At 44.5% G+C, this 15,267-nt stretch overlaps 1 non-coding gene across 1 annotated transcript; it reads right to left on the bottom strand.

The window, feature by feature from the left end:
• Positions 1-5,016: 5,016 nt before the first annotated feature.
• On the bottom strand, positions 5,017-5,121 carry LOC129406190 (U6 spliceosomal RNA). Its single transcript, XR_008630853.1, has one exon. It is a non-coding gene; the product is annotated as a U6 spliceosomal RNA (small nuclear RNA).
• Positions 5,122-15,267: the final 10,146 nt, after the last annotated feature.

Raw genomic sequence — 15,267 nt, 5'->3', positions numbered from 1 at the left:
GGCAGCCCCCACTGAGAGCCACTGTGTCAGATAAGGGCGGGTAGGAGAGAGGTGGCAGCTTGACGTGAGAAGGAAGGCAGACAATAAGATCCTCTTTGTGAACATGGAAGAGGCACCACAAGCTTCTCTTCAAGATTGTTCTTTCATGTCCTTCAAGCATCTCTCTCTTTTGCAGATTCTATTAATTTTGGTTAGCACTTTACCAGGAGCCTTCTGGTTGATTAATATTTGCCTGATGATCTTTGACTGTCAGAAGAATTAGAGGGCTGAGAAGTGAAGAAAACAGTTGCCTTATTTAGTTAGTGGATTTGCAAGCTTTCTTTCAAATGACTCCCTTCTCTTCTTGCCTCCCCTTCCCCCCTTCCTCTTCCTTTCACCTCCCCTCCTTCTCCTTTACTCTTCATTCCCCTCCCCTCCTCTTCCCTCCCCTCTCTTTTACTCTCTTCCCCACTCTTCAAGTGTTTCCCCTGTCCTGCTCCTCCTTCCCTCCCCTTCCGTGCCCTGCAGTGTCCAGGGGTTCATACTTGGATGTTGTGCTTGCTGCTGTTCCACATTTTGTGCTGTTGGGGATCACTACCCCAGTGCCACGATCGCACCCACTGATATGGACCAGTGCTGGGACTGAAATCTGCCTGTGTAAGAGCCACCTCCCTGTCCCAAAGCTCCCTTTCTTATTGTTTGACTTTGTGTGTTTTTACAAGTATTTAATACTATCACTTTTGTACAAAATTTTTGCACTTTCACCTCCACCAAATTGCCAAAAACACTCCACCACTGTCCGGATGTCCCTTCTTATGACATTACACAATTGTGTATTTTTTAGAGTTACAGTTTTATGCTTCTTCAAAATATGTGTTACCCTGTGAATCTATAAAAAATTAAAAAATAAAAATATATGTTACCACACCACAACTACCACTAAAGTACCAATCTTTTTCTATAGGACTGTCTCCCATGCAGACATTAAGAATGTCAATCTGAGCTCTGCATTTAATGGATAGTGCTGTGATCATTGGGGAAGTACTCATTGGCTATTTTGGCAGAAATGGCTCCTAACTGAGCAGGAAGACAGGTCAAAAGGTTGGAGTGCAGATCTGGTATGAATCAGTCTCCTACAGCTAAGAGCCCCCTAGCACTATGGGGGAAATTCCATTATCCAAAGGAGAAAGTAAGAACGACATGAAGTCCCAGTGTATGAACTAGACAAGGCGACTCCATCACTTCACAGGGCAAGACCCATTGCTTTCTGTTGGAACCCTGGGGTTTGGGACTCACAGGCATAGGATTTTAGAGTCTTTCAGCTGAAATCCAAATTGCATACTTCAGTCTGGCCTCTCTTCACAGGTGAGGAAGCAGGGTTAGGGTTAGTGGATTACTGATCTGAGGTGGGGAGTGCTGGCCCAGCTCTCAGGACCCCTGGTTTCTCTTCCTTCACGGGGGTTCTGCTCCTGCCATCTAAGCACCCACCACCTCTTTCTATCCCCCAGGAGAAAGGTGCTCCTGCATGGATGCTGGGGTCATCCATGTGAACAGCAAATGCCTTTAAAAAAAATTTTTTTTCTTGAATCACCGTGTGATAGTTTCAAGCTTTCATGTTTGGGTTACAATCACACAATGATCAAACACCCATCCCTCCACCAGTGCACATTCCCCACCACCAATATCCCCGGTATGCCCCCACTTTCCCACCCTCCCCCTGCCTCTATGGCAGACAATATTCCCCATACTCTCTCTCTACTTTTGGGCATTATAACTTGCAACACAGACACTGAGAGGTCATCATGTTTGGTCCATTATCTACTTTCAGCACACATCTCCCATCCCAGCTGGTTCCTCCAGCCATCATTTTCTTAGTGTTCCCTTCTCTATTCCATCTGCCTTCTCCTCTCTGCTCATGAAGCAGGCTTCTAGCTCTGGGCCAATCCTCCTGGCCCTTGTATCTACTGTCCTTGGGTGTCAGCCTCATGTGATGTTATTCTATACTCCACAAATGAGTGCAGTCCTTCTATGTCTGTCCCTCTCTTTCTGACTCATTTCACTTAGCATGATACTCTCCATGTCTATCCATTTATAAGCAAATTTCATGACTTCATCTCTCCTAACAGCTGCATAGTATTCCATTGTGTAGATGTACCAAAGTTTTTTTTAACCAGTCATCTGTTCTAGGGCATTTGGGTTGTTTCCAGATTTTTGCTATTATGAACAGTGCTGCAATGAACATATAGGTGCAGATGTCATTTCTATTGTGCTTTTTTGCATCCTTGGGACACATTCACAGAAGTGGTATTGCGGGGTCATATGGAAGCTCAATTTCTAGTTTTTGAAGGACTGTCCATATTGTTTTTCAGAAAGGCTGGACTAGTGGGCATTCCCACCAACAGTGAAAGAGCATCCCTTTTTCCCCACACCCACGCCAGCACTGGTTGCTTTTGTTCTTTTGAACGTGTGCCAGTCTCTGTGGTGTGAGATGATATTTCATTGTTGTTTTGATTTGCATCTCCCTGATGCGGAGCATTTTTTCATGTGCCTTTTGGCCACTTGTATATTTCTTTTTTGAGGAAACTTCTGTTAATTTCTTCTCCCCATTTTTTAATGGGGTTGGAGCTTTTTTTCTTGTACAATTCTATGTCACTATATAACTGTATCACTGTCATCCCATTGCTCGTTGATTTGCTTGAGTGGGCACCAGTTATGTCTCCATTATGAGACTTGCTGTTATTGTTTTTGGCATATTGAATACACCACGGGTAGCTTGTCAGGCTTTGTCATGTGGGCGGAATACTCTCAGTAGCTTGCTGGGCTCTCCTAGAGGGACGAAGGAACCCTGGTCGGCTGTGTGCAAGGCAAATGCCCTACCCCACTGTGTATCGCTCTAGCCCAGGAGTTATACACACACACATACACATATATAGTATGTGTGCATGCGTGCCTGTGTGTGTATGAAATAAAATAAAAAGACTTGCAGAGCTTTCATTAATTTCCATGCATTTCTAGGTCCTGATGGTGTTGTAGCTTACTTCTAGGTTCTGTTTAGCTCTCTTAGGGGTTCTTAGGCATACATGTTATCACAAATTTGAGACAGAAAAACTTAATTATAATTTGTGTTCTATTGTAACTTAAGCCTGAAAAGTTATAATAATTAAGGGATCCAAGAAGCCTGGAAGAGTTCTGAGAAAGAAGAAGCCATATTTTAAAAATACACAAAAGCAAGGAGTCCAGAGCTGAGGAGAGAGAATTTGAACAGATAAACAGATTAGGCATGGAGAGGAATTACACAGGACATATAAGTAGGGTGACATAAGGTTTGAAGCAGGATAGAGGGCCTGAGCAGGAACTACCTAGCAGCAAACAAGGGAGCCAGCCAAGTCCCTGAGCTACTCCCTCCCCAGTTCTTCAGAAAGGCCTAGAGTGCACAGCAACTGGACCACAAAGGTGCAGGGTGGGTATGAGCAGAAGAAGATCTGCACTGGGCGGGGGGCTTTGCTGCACTCCTTTAGTTGGGAGCACAACAACATAGTGCCCTCCACCAAGCCTATGCCACAAAGTTGCAGTATGCTGGCAGTACAGCAGAGGAAGGTATTTGCAGAAGACACGAGGCTCACCTTGATCCCATAATCCACACAAGCATAATCCTGGCCAAATGGAGGTCAGTTCTGTGGTCCAGTCCAGCTGCTGTCAGGGTATCTGGGTTGAATGGCGTTTGGAGGACACAGCTCCTCACAGCTGCAGGAGCCTGGCAAGCCTGGTGATCCTCAGTGTCAAGTGTCTACAGAAGACAACAGCACCAGTGCAGAGCGTTGATATTATGAGAAACTTAAAAGTTAAAGGTTTTGGCTGTGTCTCTCACAACCCAGATAATACGCACCAAGCTACAATAATTGCTCCCTTAGCCTCTGACACAGAAACACGCTCCCCCCCCCCCACACACATACACACACATACACACACCACCTTACTTAACACTATTTTTAAACAGGAGGCTGTAAAGAAAAAAATACTTTCATGTCCTCTCTAGAAGAGAAAGTAAGACAAGGCCAGAGGAGTGGAGAGACAGGTGGTCTTGCAGTTCTAACCCAAAGACTAGCTTGAGCTACAGGTCTACAGAAAGCCTCCGGTTAGGAGTCAGTGTGTATCCAAATCCACATCAAAATCAGTATTAAACAGGCCCGGTCAAATCACTGGTTTCCATGCGGTGCCCAGAGTCCAGGGAAGAGAGAGAAGCAAGAGACGCACTGGAGAAAGAAGGGTGGGGGGAGGTAAGGCCTTCAGGGTGAGAGGTACTCGCCCTAACAGTAGAAAGAAGGGTGGGGGGAGGCAAGGCCTTCAGGGTGAGAGGTACTCGCCCTAACAGTAGTTTCAGCAAATGTGCTACAAAGATGCAGTGGTGCCCCAGGCCTACAAAAACACCACTGTGGGTGCTAGCTGACGGTTCCCCTCCCAGGACCACAATACGGCACGTCTGGGCCCATCCGTGACTCCCTAGAGAGGAGAATGTAGAGGCATGGCCCACACGGCCCACCAGCCTACCCTATCTGAAGAAAAATTAACGCGATCTAAGGAGTCATAATTGAATAGGAGAACTAGATGTTTTTATATATGTTCAGTCAGCATTAAGAGAAGATACTTGGAGTTATATTTGGCATTTAATATAATTTTAATAATCCTCAGATCATTTCCAGGCTTTAATTCAACTTCTTGGGATGTTGCTTGTAGTGGAAGGAGACACAGCTACTAACATGGATGAAATATATTTCTGATCTGAGGAGAACTGTAGCACTGTAGTCTCGTTGTTCATCGATTCGCTCGAGCAGGCACCAGTAATGTCTCCATTGTGAGACTTGTTGTTACTGTTTTTGGCATATCGAATACACCACAGGTAGATTGCCAGGCTCTGCCGTGCAGGTGGGATACTCTCGGTAGCTCGCCAGGTTCTCTGAGAGGGAGAGAGGAATCAAACCCGGGTCAGCCGCGTGCAAGACAAATGCCCTATCTGCTATGCTATCGCTTCAGCCCCCCAAAAATATGGAACACTTCACGAATTTGTGTGTAATCCTTGTGCAGGGGCCATGCTAATCTTCTCTGTATTGTTCCAATTTTAGTATATGTGCTGCCGAAGGGATCTGAGAAGAATCAATGTTTATTTCCTATGTTTTTTAAAATTTATTCAAAAACTTGGAAGATTCTTCCCAAACAGTTGTACCTAAGAGATTAAACCACTCTACTCGTTTTCACTGTTTATTTGTATAACATGCATTTGCTGTGCTGAGTTGCTAATATTTGATAGTATAAGCCTGATTTTAGATGGGTCATGAAAAATCAAGTTATACCTCTGTGTTAACGTAATGGAAGAGAGGGTTCTGTTCTTGTGGTGCTGAGAGTCAAACCAGGACCTCGCACCTGTGAGGCATGTGCTGTGTCACTGAGCTACATCTGTGGTCCAAAGATTTCATCTTTTTTTTTTTTTTAGTTTGTTTGGTTTTGGGTCCACCACCAATGCTCAGGGGTTACTCCTGGCAGTACTCAAGGGATCGTATAGGATGTTGGGAACTGAACTCAGGTTGGCTGCAAGTAGGGCAAATGCCTACCTGCTGTACTGTTAATCCAGCTGCAAGACTCCATTTTTTTAAGACTTGTAGCAACTAGGAGCATGATCTTAGATTGCTTAATGCTGGATTATTTTTCTTTCTTTTTTCTTTTATTTTTGAATTAATGCTTACATTGAATCACTGTGAGGTGCACAGTTACAAAGCTGTTCATGAATGGGTCTCAGTCTACAATGTTCCAACACCCTTCCCTTCACCAGTGTACATTCCCCACCACCAATGTCCCCAAGTTTTCCTCCTTCCACCCCCACCCCCAGTCTGCCTCTACAACAGACATTTTTCCCTCTCTCTCTCTTTCCTTTCAGTCATTATGGCACAGGTACTACATAGATACTATAAGGTTATCACATATGTCCCTTTACCTACTTTCAGCATCAATTCTTGTCCAGAGTGATTGTTTCCAACTGTCATTGTCACAGTGGTCTCTTCTCTGTCCTCACTGCCCTCTCCCTCTTCCCCGCACTGTGACAAGCTAGTGCTGGATGATTTTTCAAGCTGTCATTTAACTCACAACCTTTGTCCAGATATCAGAAAGAAAGTGGTTGTTATCTCTAAATGATCTCCAAGCACCCTGAAAAACATACCGTCATTTAATTTCTGGCATCACTGCAAATTGTCTTTGTCAGTATTGTAGGAAGGACTTGGTCTTGTGGCATCTTTCATTTGTGGCCACTCATAAAAAAAATTCATGACATTGCATGTGACCAATGCTGATTTGAGTGCTGGCATGCAAATGGTTTCTCAACAAAGCTTGTAACACAGAAACTTGTTTTTCTAGCCATGGCAAACTCATGTAGATTATGGCAATCCATAATGCAGTGGCTTACCTGGCACCTCTCAGTCTTACAGCACAACTCACATTATTTGCACAGTAGTTTTTTTGTTTTGTTTTGTTTTTTTGCTTTCTGGGTCATACCTGGTGATGCTCAGGGGTTACTCCTGGCTCTGCACTCAGGATTTACTCCTGGTGGTGCTTGGGGGACCATATGGGATGCTGGGAATCAAACCTGGTTTGGCTATGTGCAAGGCAAATGCCCTACCTGCTGTGCTATTGCTCCAGCCTCTTGCACTGTATTTGTGCCTAATAATTTAATAGAAAAATAGGATTGGAAGTTCAATAACTGAGTAATTCAGTTAGCATGTGCAGCCTTTAAATTGGGAAAATTTATTCTGTTTACATTTTCTCCATAAGTGGCCTTCCTTTTCCCTCTGATTTATATCAGCAGCCAATGTAATATGGGTTTATGTACTTATGTATGAATAAATATGAGTGTAATCATTTCCAGGTTCCAGCCTTTGCCCTCTTCTTACTCTCTCTGCCTTTGGTCACTCTTCCTTCCCCGCGCAGTCACCGGCCCTGGATGATTATTGTTACAGAGTTAGTGTGCTGGAATCATTTCTGTTGTTCCCAGTGACTCAGTGCCTGCAGTCCTGGCAAGACCCAGGGGCCCAGGTGTGGGTATTTTTAGGGTGCCAGGGATTCCACTCATGCTGTGTCTTTTAAGAACTTATCTTAATTTTGGTTTCAGGATGACACCCGGCAGTACTCCGGGCTTACTCCTGGCTCTTTGCTCAGGGTCCAATCCTGGTAGGGCTTAGGGACCCATATGAAGTGCTGGGAATCAAACCTGGGTCAGGGACCGTATAGGGTATTGGGATGTAACTTGAGTCAGCTGCATGCGAGAGCTTGCCTCACCCCTGTACTATCTCTCTAACCTTCAAGCTATGTTCTTGAATGCTGACAGATTGGGATTTAAAAGCCAGGAACAGGTATCTCTTAAGAAGAGTGATCTCACCCTCCTTCATTGTCTTGATCCATCCAGATCTTGTGCTGCTCTCCACAGAGGAGTGCAGTTTTGTTGTGCTCTTCCTCCCAGCAGTTGCCTTGTCCATTAGGAAGTGTCAGTGGACCAACTTTCTCTTTTCTGTGGAAAAATCTCTCCTGCTCCATTCAGGATCTTGGAGACTGGTGATGAAGGACCAGTTGTGTTAGAGGGATAGGTAGAAGCTGAGATACAGAAGCTGTCCCTTGGAAATGTGCATCTCCTAGAGCAATCAGGTAGTAGGTACTACAGTAATTGTACCAATACCAATTCATATTTCCCCCCCCCCCCAGTTCATCTTAATGAAAGTGATAGCTCTGGTTCTGTAACTCAAATTGTCATTTCCCATGGTGACATCTTCATTTTTAATTAATTAATTATCTTTTGCCACACCCAGTGGTGCTTAGGGGTTACTTCAGGCTTTGTACTCAGGAATTACTCCTAGCCAAGTCTGGTGACCTTATGGAATGCTGGGGATTGAATCCAGGTTGGATGCGTGCAAGGCAAATATTCTTCCCATGTACTATCTCTCTGGCCCATGATATGAGGTTTTCATAGAGGAAATTTGAACGTAAAATTAAGATAGTATAGAGGTTAAGGTGCTTACTTGCTTGCATGCAATTGGCTCTGGTTGATCCCAGGCATCCTGCATGGTCCCCCAAGCATCACCAAGAGTGATCTCTTGGCACAGAGCCAGGAGAAAAGCCCTGAACATAGCCAGTGTGGCCCAAAAACAAACAGATAAAAACTAAGATCATGGGGGTCTGAGAGATAGTGAAGTGCGTAGGGAGTTTGCCTTGCTTACAGCTGACCTGGGTTTGATCTCTGGAATCCCATATGGTCCCCTGAGCTTCCCAGGAGTGATTTCTGAGTACAGAAGCAGAAATAGCCCCTTAGCATCATCAGGTGTGGCCCCCAGACAACAAAATAAAAATTAAGATTATTAATGATCTTCTGCCTTTTTATTTGTGTAAGACAAACCCTTATTGACTTGAAATAAAAGTTAGATTTTAATCATGTCACTACTGAATACTTTATGCCTGATAACTTAATTATGTCACTCTGGAATCACTGAATTTGAAGAAACATGGAAAATTACATTGGCTATGCCTGTGACTCTAGCGGTGTGAAGATGTTGGATTTATGTATGTTAATTTGATTCATATGCAAGTCAAAACATGCATATTTTCATCAGCAGATGGTTTAATGTGCTTTCTACACTTGTAAAAAATTAAAAGTACTGCAAGCTATTTTTTGCCTTGTCATTCATTCTGTCAACAACATTTATTGTTACCGGGTGAATGTGGGGGTTTTGGGCAGAACTACAAATGCAGCAGAAGTTGAGCCTTTTGGAGGAGAAGCTGGAACAAAGTTGAACACAGATTTTTCTCCCTCTGGGGAGTGTTTCTCTATTGTTTGTAATATCGCTTACCTTCATGATCAAGTGCATTTCCTGTTAGGGTTTCAGAACTGCACTCCAACTTGCAACTAGCAACTTTTCATGTTCAACTTTCTTAAAATTATTAATTCAGTAAATAGTATCATGTGTCTAGCACATATGGAGTAATTGCAAGGTAACACACAACAAAGAAAATCTTGAGTTGACTGTTGATTTATTATTATGTTGGATGTCCCAAACTGTGCTCAGGGGAGCCCAGGGGCCATCCTGGGGATTCTCAGCCAACCAGACCAGCAGTTTAATTCAGGGACCTAAGGACTTGGTGCTACTTGGCTTCTGCAGTGCTGGGGGAATACCTCGGCCACCCCAACAATGCTCAGGGAATGGTGTGGTGCTGGGCGTGGATCAGAGGGAGCCACATGCAGGGCATTCCCCTTGACCCTGGCACTACTGCTCTGGCTGGAGGAGTGGACAGTGTAGCAGGAAAGGTACCTCATTTTTGAGAACTCATGTGATCAGCTTGAAAATCTGTGTTCCCAGCTCACCTCACTTCAGACCTGTTTGTCTGGCTGAGGCTTGAGGTGTCCATAGCTTCTGTGGAAGAAGCTGGTTTCTTCAAGCTTGTATGCTGGAGACTGCCTGAGACCCACTTCCAGAGAGAATTTCTGCTTGTAGCAACTCTTGTTGCATTGTGTGAAAACACACAAAAAAGGGAAGGGGCACCACACCGGGCACAGGGCAGTGGCGCTCTATCTCTCCCGCTGCCCGCGTTCGGTAGTCTCCAGCCGCTTCCCCCACCCCGGAGAGGTTGATGGCGATGACAAGGCAGGCGAAGGAAGGAAGGAACGAGGGCCAGGCTGGTCGGTATCAGTTGCAGTTTATTCCCATCTCCGTTCCCGTTCTGCTTCTCTCTCACGCGCCTGCTCACCCTCAGTTCTTTTGCCTTGAGCTCTGCTTCGGTGTCTCTCCTGCTTCTGTCTGTCTCTCTGTCTCTGTCTCTGTAGTCTCTCCTCTGGTCTCTTCCGACCGCTTTGTCTCTGCTTGTGTCTTCTTCTGTCTGTGTTGTCTCCTTCGCTTCTGTGTCTTCCCGTGTATCTTCTGTGTCTTCTCTTGTGTCGTCTTCTTCTGTCTTCCCTGTCTTCTTCCTCTGTCTCGTTCTTCTGCCTCATTCTTCTGTCTCTTTCTTCTGTCTCCTTCTTCGGTCTCCTTCTTCGGTCTCCTTCTTCGGTCTCCTTCTTCCTCTGTCTCCCTTATCTTCTTCCTCTCCCCCTCAGTGCCCCACAGTCTTAGTTTATATAGCAAGTTACATAGGGTGGTGACCCAAAGGTGGGTTGAACATTAACAAATCAACAAAGAAGGGTAAGACCATTTCTCGAGGAGATTAACAAAATCTCATCTAAGGAAATCTCATCTAAGGAGATCCACTCAAGGGTGTGATTCCAAACAAGGGTGTGTCAGGGTGTGAGCTAGTAATCTGCTTAAATAGTTATAGTAAATCTACTTTTAATATTTCTAGCAATGTCATTCTGTATGAGCAAAGTAAGAGATATATCAAACTTAAAGTTTGGTTCTTCCTGAGGACTTCACTTGTATCACTTGTAGTCCTGTTGATCTTCAATTTGCTCGAGCGGGTGCCAGTAACATCTCCATTTGTCCCTGTCTCGAGCTAGTGATACCTGCTTGCTCCAGGAACAGAAAGAGCCTCAAATCGTTCACTCAGAGATTTGACGAAGAAATCTGACCATCTAGTTGGTGGGCGGCCACAAGGTCTTCTGGCGTCCCGTGGAATCCAGTCTGTAACAGCTCTAGTCCAACGGTCGTCTCTGAATCGCATAATCGCATTACATGACCGGCCCATCTGATTTTTTTAAAATTTAAATTGTTTTATTTAATTTTTTTGAGTCAACATGAGATACAGAGTTACAAAACTGATCACGGTCAGGTTTCAGTCACACAGTGTTCCAACACCCATCCCTTCACCAGAGTACAGAAAATTACAATTTTTAATATTTTTTACATTTAAATTTTATTTTATAATGTTTGTAGCTTTTCAATCACCTGACTAAAATGATCAAAAACAACAAAAGATGTCAAATCTAGTAAAATTGCAATCATTGACTCAAAATCTTACTTAAAATTTTTTTTTGTCATCTGGACTTTATTGATCTAATAAAATTACATTAAGAATTGAAATGAAGGGCTGGAGCGATAGCACAGCGGGTAGGGCATTTTCCTTGCATGCGGCTGACCCGGGTTCTAATCCCAGCATCCGATATGGTCCCCTGAGCACCGCCAGGAGTAATTCCTGAGTGAAGAGCCAGGAATAACCCCTGTGCATCGCCGGGTGTGACCCAAAAACCAAAAAAAAAAAGAATTGAAATGAATTATACATTATTGTGCTCATGTTTCCCCCATACAAAGTTCGAGAACCCATCCCTTCACCAGTGCCCATTCTCTACCACCAGTAAACCCAGCATCCCTCCCACCCTCCCCAGTCTCGTCTCCCCCCACCCCACCCTGCCACTATGGCAGGGTATTCCCTTTTGATCTCTCTCTCTGATTAGGTGTTGTGGTTTGCAATAAAGGTGTTGAGTGGCCATTGTGTTCAGTCTCTAGTCTACATTCAGCATGCATCACCCTTCCCCCACATGACCTCCGACCACATTTTACTTGGTGTTCCCTTCTCTGAGTTGCCCAGAATGAGAGACCAGCCTACAAGCCATGGAGTCAACCTCCTGGTACTTATTTCTACTAATCTTGGGTGTTAGTCTCCTAGTCTATTATTCTATATTCCACAGATGAGAGCAATCTTTCTATGTCTGTCTCTCTCTTTCTGACTCATTTCACTTAGCATGATACTTTCCATGCTGATCCACTTATATGCAAACTTCATGACCTCATTTTTTCTAACAGCTGCATAGTATTCCATTGTATAGATGTACCAAAGTTTCTTTAACCAGTCATCTGTTGCAGGGCACTCGGATTTTTTCCAGATTCTGGCTATTGTAAACAGTGCTGCAATGAACATATAAGTGCAGATGTCATTTCAACTATACTATTTTGATTCTCCGGGGTATATTCCCAGCAGTGGTATTGCTGGGTCAAATGGGAGCTCAATTTCTAATTTTTTGAGAAGCATCCATATTATTTTCCAAAAGGGCTGAACCATTCGGCATTCTGACCAGCAGTGTAGAAGAGTCCCTTTCTCCCCACATCCTCTCCAACAGTGGTTGCTTTTGTTCTTTTGGATGTGTGCTAGCCTCTGTGGTGTGAGATGGTATCTCATGGTTGTTTTGATCTGCATCTCCCTGATGATTAGTGATGTAGAGCACTTTTTCATGTGCCTTTTGGCCATTTGTATCTCTTCCTTGGGAAAGTTTCTATTCATTTCTTCGCCCAATTTCCTGATGGGGTTGGATGTTTTCTTCTTGTAGAGTTCAACCAGTTCTTTATATACCATTGATATCAACCCCACATCTGATGGGTATTGTGTAAATATCCTTTCCCATTCTGTAGATAGTCTTTGTATTCTGGTCACTGTATCTTTTGCGGTGCAGAAGCTTTTTAGTTTAATGTAGTCCCATTTGTTGATCTCTGTTTTTACTAGATTGCATAGTTCTGTGTCATCTTTGAAGATACCTTTATCTTCAATATCGTGGAGGGTTTTACCAGCCATCTGATTTTTGATGCCTTGGCAAATGAGACAGCATCTCTGATTTTTGACCATCGACGGAGGTCAGAACTCCGGATTCCTTCTCTCACTTGAGTGAGACGTGATACTCCTAGCATAGCTCTTTTGATTCCTCTTTGGGTTACCCGAATAGCATTCTCATCCTGTTTGCGTAGGGCCCAGTTCTCTGAGGCATATGTTAGTGCAGGAAGAACGGTGGAATCGAAAAGATGTGCCCGGAGTCGGAGGTTCTTTGTTCTCTTAACCACTTCTTCGACGCTCTTGAAGGCATTCCACGCTGCTCTCTTCCTCCTGCGCAGTTCTGGCACCAAGTAGTTCCTCATGTTGATTTCTCAACCCAGGTACACATAGCTGCTGCATTCGGAGATGTTCGTTCCATTGAGAGCAAATGGATCTTCAGGGACCAGTTCGTTTTTCATGAACATCATCTTGTTGAGATTCAGCTGCAATCCGACCTTTCCACACTCATGGTCGAAGTTGGCCAGCATTTGTGCCGCTTGGCTAATGTTTGGTGTTATGAGAACGATGTCATCAGTGAAGCGGAGGTGATGTAATTGCCGATCATCTATCTTCACTCCCATTCCTTCCCATTCCAGTTGTCGCACGATGTTCTCAAGGGCAGCACTGAAGAGTTTCGGTGAAATGGTATCACCCTGCCACACCCTTCTCTTTACATCAATGATCACTTCCTTGTAGAATGGTGAGATCCTGGTGGTGAATCCACAATACAGCTCACGGAGGATCCTGATGTATTGAGTTTGAATGCTCTGTTTGGCCAGGGATTCGATGACTGCCTCAGTTTCAACAGAATCAAAGTCCTTCTTTAAGTCGATGAACGTCAGATAGAGCGGCATCTTGAACTCTCTCGAAACTTCAATGAGTTTGGTCACTGTGTGGATATGATCTATCGTGCTGAATCCCCTTCGGAACCCGGCTTGCTCACATGGTTGTCCTTCGTCTAGTGTTCTGCCTATTCTATTCAGGATGACACGAGTGAATAACTTGTAGACGACAGACAGCAGGCAGATTGGGCCATAATTGCCGATTTTGTGGATGTCTCCCTTCTTGTACAACAGAACAGTCCCACTGGTTTTCCACTGAGACAGAACCTTGCATTCAGACAGGTAGCGCGTGAAGAGCCGAGCCAGTGTATTGATGAGTACTGGCGGCAGATTCTTCAGGTGTTCAGGTCTGACCTTGTCCAGACCAGGTGCTGTACGCGTCTTTTCCAATGAAATGACATGTCGGATTTCAGAAGGGAGAACGTTGAGAATGACATATCCGTCCTGCGGAATTTGGTACCTGGGCAGGTGGACATGGCTGTCAAAGAGATCCAAATAGAAGTCATGAATAATCCTCTCCATTGCCTTTCTGGAAGATGTGATAGATCCATCGGGACGTCGGAGGGCAGTCATCTTGGTCTTGTAGTTGGCGAAGGACAGTTGGCGTTGCGAATACTTTTCCCAGCTTCTGCCGTACCGGCCAACACTGCTGCTCTTCTCTCTTTGAGGTCTTCCTTTATTGCATCTCTACACAGCTTTGTGAGCTGGGACGTTAGCTTGTGGTTGCCTGAGGCTCGCGCCAAACCACGTCGACGAATGAGCTCTAGAGTTCCAAAGACAGGTGTCTGTTTGTGGCTTCCTCACTCTCAGCATTCTTCACACAGTCATGGAGGTGCTGAACTAGTCGATCACATTCCTCGTCGATGTTGTCAAGGACGGCATCTTCCCACGTTGCTGCAGTAGTGCCAAAGAGCTCCCAGTTGGTGGTCATTCTGGGAGTTGCCTTCTTAGACTTAAATTTTGCAGACTTTTCTCCCTGCTCTGTGAAGCTCCTTGATAAAGGGGATGCCAGGGTAAATCCCACTTTTTTCCCCTTTTCAGGAGGAACTTGGGCCCTTACCTGGTGGTGCTCAGGGCTTCTCCCTGGCTCTGTGTGCAGGCAACCCTTCTGGTTGTGCTTAGAGGACATACTAGTTGCCAGGGATCTCTCCGGGCTCCACTGAAGCAAGGAAACACCTTAACCCCTGTACTATCTTTCTTGCCTCCAAATAGATCCTTTTGTATGCATTCACCTTTAAAAAAATTTTAGTGAATAAGATAGATTTTATTGAACAAATATTTATTTTACTTAGATGTGAGGGGGGAGAAGAAAACTAATGTATGTTTAAGAGAGAACATGAACTTGAAGAGCAAAGAGATGTAGAGACAGGCAAGTGAGATGCGTATTCAAGGGAGAACACAGAATTGAAGACAGGTTTCATTCGCCTTTATTTTTATAGTTTTGTTAGATTTCCTAAGTAGAAAGCATGTGTTAGAAGCATGAGCACTGGAAAAAAAAGAAGCATGAGCACTGTAGCACTGTCGTCCTGTTGTTTATTGATTTGCGTGAGCAGGCACCAGTAACGTCTCCACATGTCTCACACACAACAGGAGCATAAATTAGACATTTTTTTTATCATACTTTGTGAGAATAACTTATAATTTCAATGCTTTTGAACTACTCTACAATTTGTAATTCATTCTAAGTACAGACTTTTTCTCACGGTAAAATGTCCGAAACATAAAATTGACAATTCTGACATTTTCTAGGGCCTCCTAAAGTGGTGCTTGCTCGTGGGCCTGGGGGCTACTCATGGTGATTCTTGGCCAGGATGGCCGGTGCTCAGTGAAAGCCCCGAGGTTGCAGTGCTGTTACCTAGGTCATCCATGGTGGTTAGCCCTCCAGGTGTGCCTAGATGTGGTGCTGAGG

The sequence above is a fragment of the Sorex araneus genome, chromosome 6, assembly GCF_027595985.1.
Source record: "Sorex araneus isolate mSorAra2 chromosome 6, mSorAra2.pri, whole genome shotgun sequence".
NCBI classification, from domain to species: Eukaryota; Metazoa; Chordata; class Mammalia; order Eulipotyphla; family Soricidae; genus Sorex; species Sorex araneus.
Note: the sequence above shows the minus strand (reverse complement) of the source record. Positions and strands in the feature narration are given on the sequence as shown.